General features: G+C 37.3%; 1 protein-coding gene and 1 long non-coding RNA gene across 7 annotated transcripts in view; both read left to right on the top strand.

Annotated features, from left to right (window-relative positions):
* The window catches only part of Csmd3 (CUB and Sushi multiple domains 3), a 1,154,880-nt gene that overhangs the window by 527,831 nt on the left and 610,955 nt on the right, over positions 1 to 16,094 (top strand). The gene's annotated exons all lie outside the window — the stretch shown is intronic.
* LOC114692280 lies at positions 38 to 14,198 on the top strand. The gene is made up of 2 exons (XR_003734390.1): positions 38 to 1,316; positions 7,985 to 14,198. It is a non-coding gene; the product is annotated as an uncharacterized LOC114692280 (long non-coding RNA).

The raw sequence follows: 16,094 nt of genomic DNA, 5'->3' as shown, positions 1-16,094 counted from the left end.
ACACATACACACAAACTACACACACATACACATACAAACCATGCAATACACTTTCACACACAAAATTAAAAATTAATAAGTTTTAAAGAATAAACACAAACAACCAATAAGTATGTGTGGAAATCGTCAACATTGTTATCCACCAAATGGATGCAAACTAAAAGTAGATTGCATCCTACTCTAGTCAGAATAGCTAGCATCAAGAAAAAAAGAAACAAAATCCAGGAAGATTTGAGAAATATAGGGAAACAAGAATCCTTATTCCTGGATAGTGGTAGTGAAAACTGATACAGCCAGTATGCAAATAAGTATATCGATTTCTCATAAAACTAAAACTAGAATTGTCATATTCCTCCACTATACCCTCCCATTACAGAGATGCTTGTGCACCCATGTTTATTGCTGAGCTAGTCAAAATACACATGAAAGGAAATTAGCCAACATGCACGTGACACATACACACATTTAAGTTCTTTTCAGCCATAAATAAAAATTAAATTATTAATTTTCCAGAAATATGCTTGGAACTGGATAACATATTAATCGGGTTAACCCAGTCTCAGAAAGACAAATACTGCATGTCTTCTCTTCAATGTATTTTTTGCTTCTAATTTATTTTTAAAAATGTGATAAAGTGGGAGCAAATGTGGATAGAGATCAAGAAATGAGAAACATGTCCTTATTTAGGACAGGAAAGTTTTAAGGGAGAAGAGTGGAATGTTAATAGAATGTAGGTGACATAAAATTGCAAAAAGAGACACTGGAGACAGAGGCAGACAGAGAAATGAGATAAGTAACCATCCATGAAAATACTATAAAGAAATCCGTTACTTTGTATACTAACTTAAGAAAAAGAATATGTGTAAAATAATTTTAAAATATGGATATCAAGACTTCAGCCCTTAGGGACTCAAATTTAATTGTTTCAAGCATCCAACTTCACTTAAAGCAAAACTCTGACACTGAAATTTTTATACTAATGAGCTGAAAACTGTGCCCTTCAATCTCACTATGCAGCCAAGGTTGAGAATCAATGATGTAATCTAGTCCCATCCTAATTTTAATTTTGTATTCTGGAAGATGTAATGGTAAGAATTCCCACAGGTGTGGTTGAATTTTTCAAGGTGATGACTGGTGCATAGTAAAAAACCCCATATATGATCCAATGTGTTCACATAGGGAACAGGAATACTATGCCACTGTTGATAATACTTTCCTATGACTATTCATAGACCCCACTTATCTATCCATTTATTCATGGATAATTATTATCCAATAAATTATCTGAATATGATTTTGGTCATTTGTTGTGGTGGGTTTTTGTGGGGCGTTTACCCACCACCCCCACAGCTTCCCAGAGTTTTCTTGAGTGCGAGCAGCAGGAAATATTAGATAGAAAGATTTATAGCGGAGAATCTTGTGGAGATAAACAGATAGAAAATAAAGGATAGCCTCGAGAGGGCCTGGAACCTATTCCAACGGGCCCCGACTGTCTCTGGTCCAGGGTTTTTATAGAGACGCCAAGGGGGTGGAGCAAAAGACCTCCTCCCCCAGCACAGCCAAGTGCAGGCCATCTCAGACACCTGCACTCAGGCCCGTGGTCCTGATCATCCTCTATTCGGACCTGCTGGTAAAGCCACGAGGAACCCCAGAACGGGCTCCCACAGGTCCCCCCTTCTTAATATATAAAAAAAATAACTATTAATGGCTTACAGCAATCTCCATAGCTGTTACACCTCCCAGTATGGGAGTAGAGGATGATATAAATGGCATTTCTCTTTTGAATTAGGTCCAAGGTGACCACAGCAGTCTTAGCTGTCTCAAGCCCTTTCTAAACCAAAACTCTTAAGGCGACTACAAACTTAAAGAATCCCTTAGCTTCATCATTACCATTAACAGGTTAACATAAATATTGCTATACATAGTCACAATTCTCTCAATCTTACAACTCAAAACAAACTCTTAACAGAACCATTAGAATTAGCATATATGGTGCTATATATAGTTAACAATTTTCTCCGTCTTACAACTTTAACTCAGTCATTTGAATTTTCTTGTTAACAGAACATAGGAAAAACTTCGATGTATTCACATCAAACTTAAACATGTCCTCAACTCCACAAAGCCAGGGTGCATTAACATCAATAGGTTTCTGCGAACATAATTCAATCTCATAGCTCCTCCTTTTCTTTATAATTTTTAAACAAAAACTCAAACCTAGTTAGATGAACCCAAACTTATACAATTCCTACAAACCCATATTGAAAAGCAATATTTTCGATCTAACCATTAATACTTTGAAAACTTAGTAAAACATCCAAAAGCAGTTTCTTAATAAAGCTCTTTACACACTTTAGAAATAGTCTCTTAGTATACCCCATTTGCATTTCTTACTAACAAAACATGACATTAATCCATTCAAACAACAATTTAAATTAAATAAACTAAGGAATATTAACTCTCCCTTTTCTTTATAATTTTAAGCAAAATCTCAAGCCTAGTTAGAAAACCCAAACTTTTCTGTTTAAACAGTTCCATTTGTAACACAAAACCAGTTCCATAAGTAATTCCATTCTTACATAAACAGTTCCACAAAACAATTCATGAATCACCAGTAAATAAAGCATATACACATACACAAAATTGCATCTTGATTCTAAGTAGAAATACATTTCTTCGTTTAAACAGTTCCATTTTTAACCCAATTCCAGAAAACCGTTCCTAGGTCATTACTCAAAACTGTCCCATTGCAATGAAATCTCTATGGTTTGTTTCATTTAAGTCTTAAAATTCAAATGATAAATTCTGGTACTAGCCTTCCAAATATGAGAAATCCATAACCAAAATCTTTTTGTAATTTTATCTCATTTTAAGTTCAAAAAGTTCAAACAAGAAATAAATTCTGGTATCAGGCTTTCACTTCCAAATATGAAGAGACGTTTTTCAACCAAAACTTTTTGCAGTTAATTTTTGTTCAAACAAGCGTCTCTGCAACTTTTGTTCTCACAGACATACCTTTTTAGTTATAGTAATATTTTAAACCGCACCATTTTTGCTGTTAGCTCAGGTTTTTCTGTGCTGCGTTGATATTCCACGGATCTCAGCTGCGGATGCCTTGTGCTGGTTCTGGCGTCCGCCATTCTTAGCTTCTTAGCGGCTTCTGGAGCTTTTGAAACCATTCAGACTGCCTACTTTGCAGTCTACTAGGACACTATCTCCTGTGTCTCAGGTGTTTTCACCATATACATTAATAGACTCACACTTAACATTTACACTTTTTCACAAATTCACATAACATGTGCTTAAGCATAAACTCACTCAACATTTACACATTTTTACAAACTCACATATAACATTAACATCTACTTATTTATACTTTAAGGAAACTATAGAACTACTTTAGCAAATATATTTCTTATTAATTCTTATATACTTATATTCATTCCATCTTATTTCTTATTTTAAACTTACATTTACAACTAGCATCTTACAAGCTTATTACTACATGTCTTAAGACTACCTTAGATACTTCTTACAAGCTTATATTCTTAAAGGAACTCTATAGATTTTACAAACTTATATAGGCTACCATTAGCATATGTCTAACTTAGCAAACACCTAAAGATTTCTTAACACAGATCTAACAAGACGGAATTTTTACAAACTCACATATCTTATTTTCGTCTTTCTACTTCTTACTCTTAATTATTATCACCATCTCTATCAGAAATATTCTCTTAACTAGACAGGAAGTACGTACATCATTTCTAAAGTTTACAGTTTATAGTTAGCTTTGTTATAAAGCACTGGGATTTAGTGAGTGTTGTCATTATAGAGTTGTGATACTTGTTGCTAGGGGATTGTAACATTCTCAGGACGAAGCCACACCCCAAAGTTGCGAGTTCTCTCAGCCGTTCCGGACCGGCAGAGATGCACTGTCAGTGGTAGATAGTTTTTAACTAGAGGCTGTCCCTTCACCCAAATTCATAGTAGTTCCCCTAAGTGCTTCAATTCAGACAAACGTTTCCACCATCTCTATTTCCTCACTGTTTGCATTAACCAGTGACAAAACCTCAGAAATACTAATCGAGCCACTTTCATTCTGGTTCCTTTATAGGAACCTCATTGGAGCTGACCTTCCTTAGGTTCCACGCTCCTTACCAAACGCTCCGGTAACCACCGAGCTTCATTCTCCTCTTGTGAAAAAACACAAACATGTCCTCGACCCCATATTAAAACAGGATCGGGACCCTTCCATAATCCCGAGCAGGGATCTTTCCATTTCACTTGAGTTTCAGGATTTAGTATTTTCACTTCATTAGCTTTAACTCCTGATGTTATTAGCAGCGGTGAAATTTAGCATTGATTTCTTATAAGGAACTCTCAGGTAAAGCAACTCTTTTGTAAGAGAGCTAGATTTTCTGAAGTTTGTTTCCCATCTATAAAGCAGTCATTTCTTTTTTGAATGCCTGTTTCCTTGTCTCCTTATTAGATTTGCAAAGGAATTACTCATGGCAGGCAGTTTGTTCAAAAGGCAAAGAACTTTTTAATTTCAACATAAGTTTCTTCATATCTAAGACAATGTTCAGTGTATAAACTGCCTTCCCTTGTTTTAAGGATTTTAAAGTGGCTTGTTTACTCTTATAGGTAGCTTTTTGTCATCCAACTGCCGTAGAACTTGTACAGCTATTAGGGTAAATAAGGCACTTTACCAACGGAGCCCCAAACCATGAAGCACCTAGTTCCGTAATCTTTCAATTTTTCAATGCAACTGACACTTAAGCTCTTAGATGACTTTCCTCCTTATTCTTTTAAAGGCTATATTATAAGTTTACCATGAACGTATTTTCGAGCTGACAAAAGTGTTTCAGGGCAATGTCACCATCTTTAGCGGAAAAACTACCTTTCCCAGAATGCGTTTCCCTTATATCAGTCCATAATAATATCAGTCCCTTACATAATTTTCCTTATATTAGTCATTTCCCATAGTTCTTTTTGGGTCTGAGAGTCAACTTCTAAGTTCTTTTTTACCAGACTTGCTTACAAATTCTTGCCCGGGAGGTTTGAACAAAGTTTTTTGCTTTTGCAATGGGAGATTTGAACAAGCATTTTACATTTTCAGCTATGGGACATTGGGAGGTTTCTGGTCTCTCAGCTGGCTTCAACAGGTGTCTCTCCTTCATCAGACACTGGCCCCCGAATCAGAACTGCACCTGCCTCATTAGTGCGCATTGAGGCTGGCATTTCTGATAGCAACTTTCCTCGGGGCTTGTGTTTGTTTTAGCCAGTCAGTGAAAAACAAGATCATTTACAACAGCTTTTCCATAGCTCCTTCAGAGGTTTTCTTCCACTGATTTATCTCATTTTGCTTGTTCCTTCCCCCTAGGTGCAGAGCTTCAGGTATCTGAGGCTCTGTTTCTCTGCTAGCTGCTTTTGGAGGTAGGGGCTTTTTTTCTCCCCCCGAATCTGCCTCAAAATCTAGCAGCTTTGTCAGGTCATGCATTTTCTGGGGAGGAATCTGTCTGCTCTGTTTCTTTAGAGTCTTTCTCCCAGACAGTTCCCAGTTTGGTCTCAGTTTATCTCCTCTACCCCAGAAACAGTTTCCAACACTACAGTGGCGGCTTTCCCTGCTACTGAAGGTAGGGCCTTTTTGTCCGTTTGTTTTCTGTGTGGTTTGTGTACAGACTGAAAATCTAACAAGGGAGGTTTTTGCCATCTCTAAACTCCCATTAGGACAGGTGCTTTGCCTCATCAGGCCTTCACCTGGCCCAGTCCCCCAGTGGGTTGTGTTTGCTTCTCTGGGTGCTCAAGGACAGAGCTTATACCAGAGGCAATCACCCCTCAGGGCTACACTCCCTCATCTCACAGGGAGTCAGTTGAAACAAAGCTTTTCTCAAAGAGATACTTTCTCTGACAGAAAAGCAAGCTTTACTCCTGGATAGTTCTGTTCTGCCCCGGCTGGGCTCTTTCCCCAGACAGCGTTCTGACTTGGCAGCACAACTGCTTCTTCAGACACAGTTCATCAGCTTTACTGTTTTCCCAGAAAGGTCCTTTCTCTGATAGGAAAGCTTTTCTCAGATTTCTTTTTGCAGCTGTGGACCTATCAACCCGGGACTTGTAGGAAAGTGGACAACTCTGCCGTTCCCACCAGCTTTAGCTTTGTTTGTTCATTAGCAATCTTCCCCTGGGTCCTGCACCTTCCTGCCTCAGCTCTGTGCTCCAGGAAGTTTACCACTGCAGGAACCCTAGTATCCCCGAAATGCACTCCAACTCAGACACACTGGCCAGTCGCCTCTGGGCGTTTTTGGTTTTTGGTCAGAAGCAAGGATACAATGCCAACAGCCCACATTGCTTCAGGGGATCTTTGCATTATTAGGACAATGAGGAGCACCTTTTCATTCTGAGACACTCACTCAGACAAAACCCTTGATGCCTCAGCTCGGCTGTAACTGTGAAGCTTGGCTTTTGCTTTTCTCAGGTAAAGTTTCCGGCCCTTTTGGGCTCTCTGTAGCTCTTCACCCACACTCTCCCAAGCGTTTCCCCCTGTCTTTTACTAGCTTGAAGAGACAGAGCTTAGAAGGGGTTTTTAGAAACTTGTTCCTGCCTCCTGCATTGCAGGGAGGATTTTTAAAGCTTGAAAGAGAACTTAGAGGTTTTGCTGTCTTAAGAGGTTTTTTGTTTTCCCTTAGAGCTAATCACAGGTGGTCCCCATACTAATATCTTCAGGTGATTCTAATTTTTGTCCTTCTGAGAAAGTTAAAGGCTTTAGTTTTTAAGTTTAAGAGAGCTTAAGGCTTTTTAGAGATTTTTCCCCCCAAATTTTTAAAAAAAAAAACTTTAGTTTAAGAGAAAGATTTTTCCCCCCAGGAGAAAGACCAACTTTTCCCAAAACTTCCCAACTTTAAACTTTGACTTCTTACACCCCCATTTTTGCCTCAGGGAGAAATTACTTTCTCCTGCCGCTTGGATTTGGCATTTCAGCTGTCCCCAGGTCAAAAGCTTCCATAGGAAACTTTTTCTTCCCCATAAGCTCAAAGAAGAGCTTTTTTACTACCCGAAAAGCCCCAAGAAAGATTTTTTTCCCCCAGTTTGCTTTCAAAGCCCCCAAAGTTAGAAAATTGAAGAGTTTTTTTGTCTGGTTGCCTTACTTATTTTTTTTTACATAATCTTACACTTATAAGTTTTTTTTTAAACTATATTACTACCCTATACCTTATTTATCACAGATAGAAATTGAGAAAGGGATAGAAGATAGAAAATTTTGACAGAAGAGAATTTTGCTGCAGCATCGGACATCCTTCCAGTCCGCTTTCCTTTTCTCTCGAGGATAAAACCCCTGCCTCACCAAAAAATATATAAAAATATTTTTTTTTCATAACACCGGCATGCCTTTCCACTGGCAGGGCTGACTCAGCACTTTCACCAAAAACTCTGTATTAAAACTATTATTTTTTTTTATCTTTAGTCCCTATTACTTTGTCTTAAGTCCCTGTTCATTTGTCTTTAGTCCCCCCTTTTTTGTTCCCCTTTTTTTCTTTAGTCCCTTTTTTCCCCTTTAGTCCCTTTTTCCCCTTTCTTTAGTCCCTTTTTTTCTTTAGTCCCTTTTTTTTTTCTTTAGTCCCTGTTCGGGCGCCATTCTGTGGGGCGTTTACCCACCACCCCCACAGCTTCCCAGAGTTTTCTTGAGTGCGAGCAGCAGGAAATATTAGATAGAAAGATTTATAGCGGAGAATCTTGTGGAGATAAACAGATAGAAAATAAAGGATAGCCTCGAGAGGGCCTGGAACCTATTCCAACGGGCCCCGACTGTCTCTGGTCCAGGGTTTTTATAGAGACGCCAAGGGGGTGGAGCAAAAGACCTCCTCCCCCAGCACAGCCAAGTGCAGGCCATCTCAGACACCTGCACTCAGGCCCATGGTCCTGATCATCCTCTATTCGGACCTGCTGGTAAAGCCACGAGGAACCCCAGAACGGGCTCCCACAGGTTTTAAATAGAATGTACTAACAAACTTAAAATATCCTCTTTAGAGGATTTACATTGCAATGCAGGTCATGAAAATAAAGGAATATAGAATCAGACACAAAATAATTACGGAGTAAGTATGACTCTGAAATACTAATCAAATAATGCCTACTTCTTGAGAAGTGATAGGGAGTCCTTTCTGTGATGACATTCATGTAGATCATGGATGAAGGTGGAAACTACACACACATCAGAGAAAACTGGAGCCTGACTGGTAAGAAAAAATTGCATAGAGACGCCAGCATTGAGTTATCAATGTGTCCAATGTGTACTTCCTCAGGAAATATAATGAACTTTGTAGTGTATGCCTACCTTTAGAAAACCTGCATTATCTTTTAATTGACAGAAACATGATTTCATGTAGTATTTCTTTTTCTAATTCCACATAAATAATTTATGAATACAATATCTGTATTTTATAAATGTGGGTGAAGAGATTAATATTCCATACCATGTTATAATCATGAAAGAGTAATGAAGTGGGATCTAAAAGGTATGATTCTAAGTGGTGTTTGACATAATGGAACGATCTTCTCCCACATTCGTCCATCATGGGTTTGCATTTCTGTCCATCAGAAAATGTTTGAAAACATCCTGTCCTTGGATGATATTCTCTCCACTACACAACACCAAATAGCAGATTAATATGAATGTTGGTAAAGGAAATATTTGGTTATTCAAAAATAATTCTGATATGTGAAATTTCTTAGCTAAAAATCAACTTTAAATATTAATCATTGACAGAAGTTATTGTGCATCTTGTCCACTTATATTTTAAAAATTTTTACAATGCTTGGCAAAGGAAAGATCCTAAATATTTTTATGACTATAGATAAATCCAATACAAGGACCTCAGTTCCATGATCTGCAAATTTGTTTATTTCTATAAACAAATACATCCCCAAAGTTCCAATCCTGTTTCGCTGTTTCAGCTGGGTGGATTCAGTTTTTGTTAACTCCTGTTCTGCGGTAAGGAAGGCAGAACTATGCCAAACAGAATGACTTAAGCCCATATGGAAAAGGACACCTGCAAAACTAGACTTTTCCCTTCAAGCCTCATAGCATTTTAATAACAAACCCATTGCTGGGAGATGTCAGCAAGAATCATCTGCCTTATAAAAGCATCGCTTTTCTCAGATAATAAAGGCAGAAGTACTAGGTATGAAATGTGCAAGAGAAATATTTCCCATCAATAACCTTAATGAATTAACCAATCGATGGGCAGCTATGTGTGAAGGAAGCTGTTTGGGCAGAGATGCTTAATACTAAAAGTGCAGGGCAAGTGCTTGGGCAACTCAGGGCCTGACTTCTCTAATAACAGGCTTCTAAATTAGGTTACTTCTTGCTGTGGCTGAAGACACTTTTAATAACAAGGGGAAAAGAAAGCCTACTGGGTAAACTTTGGGAGCCTCAGAAGGTTTGCTCTGTGGTTTGGCATCAAGCCTCCTGTTGTAAAAATGGTAATAATTATATTTATTTTTTTCTGCTTTCTCTGCTGAAAATGTGTGAAATAAGACTGTCAAAAAGACATGATCTAGTGTGAAGAATATTAGAGAATGTATTTGCAAGAGAGAAAGGAATAAGAAAAGACAAAGGAACACCTTTTAATTAGCAATATTTTTAAACGCAGCATCCTCTAGCTCCCAGAAATTCTGATGAACAAATGTGTGTGAACCTGAAAATATATTATGTTTATTAGTTAAACATAGTGCTAGACAATTTCATGCATATATATAATGTATTCCAATTGCTTTCATCCTCATTTGTTAAAGTTTTGATGCAATATATATTTTATCATATTCTTCCCCTTGCCCCCTCTCCTGCCAGATCCTTTCCAATGCTACTCATAAAACTTCATACTTTTTCTCTCTTAAAAAAATAACCAATCTCAAAACCAAACCAATCTTGACAAATGTACACACATAGACACAAACACACATAATACATAGATAAATATTAAAATCATGGCATCTGTTTTGTGTTATTTATCCTGAATATGAAAATGTGTTTGTTATACTCAGTGCTACTCTGTTGAAGAAAACTTACTATTCTCTCCAAGCAGCTATCAATTGCAAATAGCTTCTTGATTAGGCATGGGTTTTTGTGTCCACTTCCCCTTCTCCATTCTGGGATTTTTGTATTTTTTGAGTTTCTGTACATCTTATGCTGGCACTCATAATATTTGTGAGACCCCATAGTCATAAGCCATGTTGAGTTAGGAAAAGGCAGTCATCCACCATATCTGGCTCTTATAATCTTCTGCCTCCTTTTACATATGTATCCCTAATCCTTGAGGGGAAAGATATGAGATGTCACACTAAGTGTTTAGTACTCCAAAATCTCTCACTGTTTGCACATTGTACAGTTATAGTCCTATGTGAATTACCATCTACTACAAGTAGGAACTTTTCTCATGAAGGTTGCTGATGTTATATGTCACTAGGAGACATTTTATTACTATGTTCATTTAGAAGTACATTAACAGTATGTTTATTTATATAATATCTTTTTAATTTCACACTTCACACAGCTGAATACCTCAGCAGTACACATATCTATTAAATAAGACTGATGCTATGTAAAAATTACTCAGATATTGTATCTCAGCAAATTGTTATTAAGCACCTATGAAGGTCACATAATATTGATAATGAAATGTTCTACTTTAGTCATATATGTTTTCTGAAAATCAGAAGAGGATAAAACATTGAAAGGGATTATAGGATTTTAAAAGCTAGTTTGTGGAATGTGCAGTTACTTGAGGAAAACAAATGCTGCCTTTCACACAGGAACCTCTTTTGGTAGCAGGAGCATTTCCTGTGTATTAGATAATTAAAGCATCCTTGCCCTACAATGTAAAATCACTTAATTGGTATTGCTTCTGACATCATGATAAAACTCTTGTTTATTATGGGTTAGGAACAGAAAATAATGTTACATTATGCTTCTAAATGACTCTCCTTTTACCAAGAGTATTCTTTATCCCTGATCCACATAATAATATTTATATCAAAGATATTATCATCACCTCTAAGGAAGTATGGGCAGTCATGAAAAGAATTGTCACCTACCTAAGCTAATGGCAATTTAATCACAAGGTAAAATGCTGTAGTCACTCACTACATTCTGATGGGAATGGAACTGACATCTCATTTCCCTCATGAATTTTAATGGGAAATAAACCACTATTGCCCAAAGTGACTACTGCAGTCTTCCATGACACTGTAAAAGTTGTGGGTTTATAAGCTGACAAGTACTTTCTTGTACCTTCTTTCATAAAGGAAGTGTTCTCATTCCACATCTATTAAATGTTTAAAACTACATTCTGAAGGCAACTTTCATCTCTGTTTCCTCAGCAGTGATGATCTAGATGCTTGTCAGGGCATATCATAGGAGATGAGTCTTACATTGGGAGCTCTCCAGGCCAATTATCAGGATTTTTATCTTGAGGACCTGTCTTCAAATATAACCTCTTTCAAGGTTGTCTAGAGGTGGAAATGGGGGAAAGACTCAGTAATATTTCTGTCCAAATGTTGTAGTCCATTTTAAATTAGAGTCAAAAGAGTTGATATATAATTTCTATCCATAATGCATACTTCAGATATATAGCTTCCTTTTTCCTTTAAATGTCTGAAGGCTTTATTTCACAAGGACAGCATAGGTATTCCTAAGTAAGCTTGAATGTTTCCTAGGTGAAGATGGGATTATTGAATAAGGTCGACAAAGTTCAAGTTAAATATATGAGCCAAATGGCATAGATTTACATAATGCATTTCCATAGGTGCTACCTTGAAGGACTTGGGCAGATTGTGATCTAGAAATAGACTGATATAGGATAGTACTCTGAGTCACCTCATTTGAGAAAACCCAACCTTCCTCTTTTAACGTCTCTAGGCATTTCTCAAGCATGTCAGGCAGGTCTCGTTGTCTTTAATGATTTGGAAGGATGCCAGCCTGTCTCTGCCACTCTTGGCTGCTAAAAGGATCATGGAGCCACAGTGACATCTGAGTCCAGAGGAAATTAATGGCACAGCTGAGTATCATCAGGGTAATGATGGCATCTCATCACTCTCCTGGTCTATTATTTGGGACAGAAATATAGCAGGGGATTTTCTTGGCAATTCAATTACAAGAATTAGATGAATAATGGGGAAAATGTAGGGGCAACTAGAGGAATATTTAGAGAGAAACCCAGAGTGTGTTTAACTTAATTTTTCTTGTTCAAAAAATATAATCATGAACAGCAGAATTTTTCTGTTTTAAAATATTTCCTAAACAATTCAATTTTCTAAAAATTAATCACAGAAATGATGATTTCTGTTAACTGTGTTAGGGTTAGGATTTCAAGAAGTGAATCCTTGAACACTACATTCTGCTGCCTGTCTTCCCTTCCACCTGGGACAAGATATCTGTGACCTTTTTTGACCTTATACAAATACTGAAAGAAATTACATAGCTTCTCACATTTGTAATCCAATTATTAGCCTTCAAGGAACTAGTAATAAATGTATAGATGTGTTTCTTATTCTTCTGCAACACCCTCTGCTTTACTCAGAGGTGTTATACAAATTTCATTACTTTTCTCATATAAAAGGTCACGGTAATTCACAGTGCTACTGAACTGGATGATGCTTCTTGAACTGACTTTCCTGTGGTCCAAGCATGTCTCACCTCCACCAGCTGCCTGAGACTGCTTTGCAAATAACATCTCAAACATGTGAGTCCTTATCTCAGGTATACTTTCTGGTAGTATTGTCTAACACAAGTAAATTAGCAAATTCATCTCTCTGGTTTTCTGTCAGCCTATGTATCTCCTTGCCACTGTCTGAAAATTCCATACAGCATATTGGGTCATATTTTCCTCACCTCACCAACTTTTCCTTGATTCACAATCTACTTTCTTTCCTACTCAATGTTAGGTCCTTTTTCTGCACTTAGGCTAATCTGTGTTGGCCAAATATTCTTGGATGTGTGGCCTTCCCCTAGAGCGTCTTTGACTTACCAGGGGTGACATAGAAAGCCTTTTGCTCTTCTAGTAGCTAGCAATTGCCAATTACTCCCGAGTTAGCAGGCCTAACTCCACTTTCCATGCTGGGGTTTGGCTTGGCTCAGGCTTGCAACAGGTCTTGTGCATCATGTTACAGTCACTGCTATTTCACATGAGCACCTAGCTGCCCTGCTGTTTCCAGAAGACAGTTTTCTGGCAGTCATCTGTAGCTCCTTGCTCTTGCCCACTTTCTACACAAATTTCTGGAATGACACCTGAGCTTTGGGAGGAGGGGCTACACTCTATATGTTTCATTTAGGGCTGTTCATTCTGAAGCCTCTTATTCTCTCTGCACCTTGGCTAATTGTGGCTCTCTATGTGGATCATTGTCTACTGCAAATAGAAGCTTCTCTGATAATGGTGGAGGAATGTATGTAGATAGATCTTATCAATCTCTCATAAACCTTATATTTGTGGTCCTGTATGTTCTAATACTTTTACTGGTTAATAAGTAATATTCAAAAGATTAGTACAAGAGAGTGATCATACAGCCTTAGAATCAATTCTCCCTGACTCTGAGCATTTCAGATATACTTAAGTAAACTCAAGCTGTGTCTCTATGATGGTTCTTTGCAATTGTCAATTTGACACACTAGACTAGCTTCAGCTGTGAGCATGCCTTTGAAGGATTTCTTTTCTTATTAATAATTAATTAGTTAAGTTTCTTATACGTGCCTGAATGGAAGTGTATGCATCTCAAGTGTATACAGAGAAGCCAAAACAGGTAACAGAGTTCTTGGATCCAAGTTACTGGTGTTTTTAAGTCACCCAAGGTGGAAACATGAAACAAACCTGAGTCTTCTTGATGAGTAGCAAGTATTAATATCTGCCGAGCCATCAATCCAGCACAATTTTCTTATTTAGAAAAATTGAGTTAGGATGGCTCATCCTGAATATGGATAGCACCATTCCATGGGCTAGACCCTGGGATAAATGAAAAAGAGAGAGGAAGCTGAATATTATCACGAACACATTAATTCCTGCCTGTCTGCTCTGGACTGTGGATGTCACGTGACTAGTTGCTTCAACTTCCTGCCGCCTTGTCTTCTCTGCAATGATGGGCTATATCTTGCAAATGTGGGATAAATAAACATGTTCTTTCCTGAGCCGCTTTTGTCAAAGGTTTTTAACACAGCAGCAAGAACAGAAAGTGAGACAGGTAGACTCTAACACCATGAGCATCCTCATCTCCAGGGAGTGGTGAAATCACTGACATTTCTCAGCAATAGAGATCAAAGTCAATTTTCTCAGATTTGTGGTTGTAGTTGCTGGTTATTATTCTATTATTTGATTTTCTATATGTGTATGGGGAAAACAGCAATTGCTAAAACAATTTTCTGTGTTTTACTGCAGGAGGTAAACTTTTATACATTTTTCCTCCCAGGAAGGCATTATGTCATTATGTAAGCATTATTCAAAGACTAATAATATTTCATTGTTGGGTAGAATAGGAACTTAAATTTGATTTATGAGCTAAATCAAGGTAATCTTATTGCTATCTAATTTTTGATCATGATTTATGTGTCATCAGAAATAAAAGAATATAGTGACATATTAGATTCTATAAGTTATTTTCTATACAAATTCATTTCAATCAAACTTGATAATCAACCATTCATCCTTTACTGAACATATACCTTTTAAAAGTGTATTGCAAACATTATCCACACAATAAACTAATTTAGAAAAAAATAAAAATAATTATGGATTACTAGTTTGTAAAGCTTTTGCCTTAAAAACCCAATGAATTTGTTTACTGTATGCTAGGTAAGTGTGTTGTTAGTTTTCATGCCAACTTAACAAAAGCTAGAGCCATTTTGGAGACAAGGACCTCAATTTAAAAAATGTCTCCATAGATTGGGTCTATGGGTAAGCCTGTAGGGCATGTTTATGGTTAATTGGGAAGGCACAGACCACTATGACCGGTGCTACCCCTGGGTTGGTGATGGTGAGTGATTTAAGATACAGGCTGAGCAAACCATGAAAGCAAGCCAGTAAGCTGCACTCCTCCATGATGTCTTCAACATTGCCTCCCATCTCTAGTGTGCAGCCTAAATTTCCTGCACTGACTACAATGGATAATGAACAATAAACGATAAGATTAAATAAACACTTCCCTTCCAAAGTTGCTTTTGTTCATCATGTTTTATCACAGTAATAGACACCATAACTAATTAGTAAGTTTTACACATTCAATTAATTTGACAGCTCAGATTTTTTCATTAATTTTAATATATATATTAAATATATATAATTACATCAATTGCTGCTTTCCTTTATTCCCTTCAAATACTGCAATGCACCTCTCCTTGCTCTTTCAAATCCATGGTCTTTTTTATTAACAGTTGTTACATACATATATGTACATATGTTCCTAAATACATACTGTTTGGTCTATATGTATTTTAATTATATGTATGTTTTCAGGGATCACTATTTGGTTTTGGATAACCAATTGATGTGTTCTTCCCTGAGGAAAACAATTTGTCCCACTCTCAGAAATTCTTAAGGTGTCTACAGTTCTTTGTGTGTGGTTGAAACCTCTTGGGCTTTCTCCAGTCTTCTATAGCATGTCTATGGTTGTTGTCCCTGTTCAGCTGATGTTTAGGCAGTCGTGATTATGAGGGTTTATGGGCGGAGCTTCCGACATTCCAGCAAATCTCATAGCAAACATCCTGATCCTCTGGATCTTACAATCGTTTTGCCTTCTAGCTGCAATGATTGATAAGGCCTAGTGTAGATGTAACGGTCTTATTAAATAAGAAACACAGAGCAGCTAAGAGCTAAGACTTAAAACTGCCTTCTTACCCTTCGCTGACGCTGCCATCCTTTCCCTGAGAAACTCTTAGCTACTGCTCTGACCTCTTGAGCTTTTAACTCTGCATTTGGCTCCATGTTTCTTATTTAATAAGACCATTACATCTACATCCTAGGTACAAGAATTGTTTTGAAGATTCTTTAGTTGGTGTTGGGCTACATAACTCTGTGTTCTGATTGGACATGGTTTTTCTGTAATGGTCTAAT

Source organism: Peromyscus leucopus, chromosome 20 (genome assembly GCF_004664715.2).
Source record: "Peromyscus leucopus breed LL Stock chromosome 20, UCI_PerLeu_2.1, whole genome shotgun sequence".
NCBI classification, from domain to species: domain Eukaryota; kingdom Metazoa; phylum Chordata; class Mammalia; order Rodentia; family Cricetidae; genus Peromyscus; species Peromyscus leucopus.
This window is presented reverse-complemented; position numbering and strand designations above follow the sequence as displayed.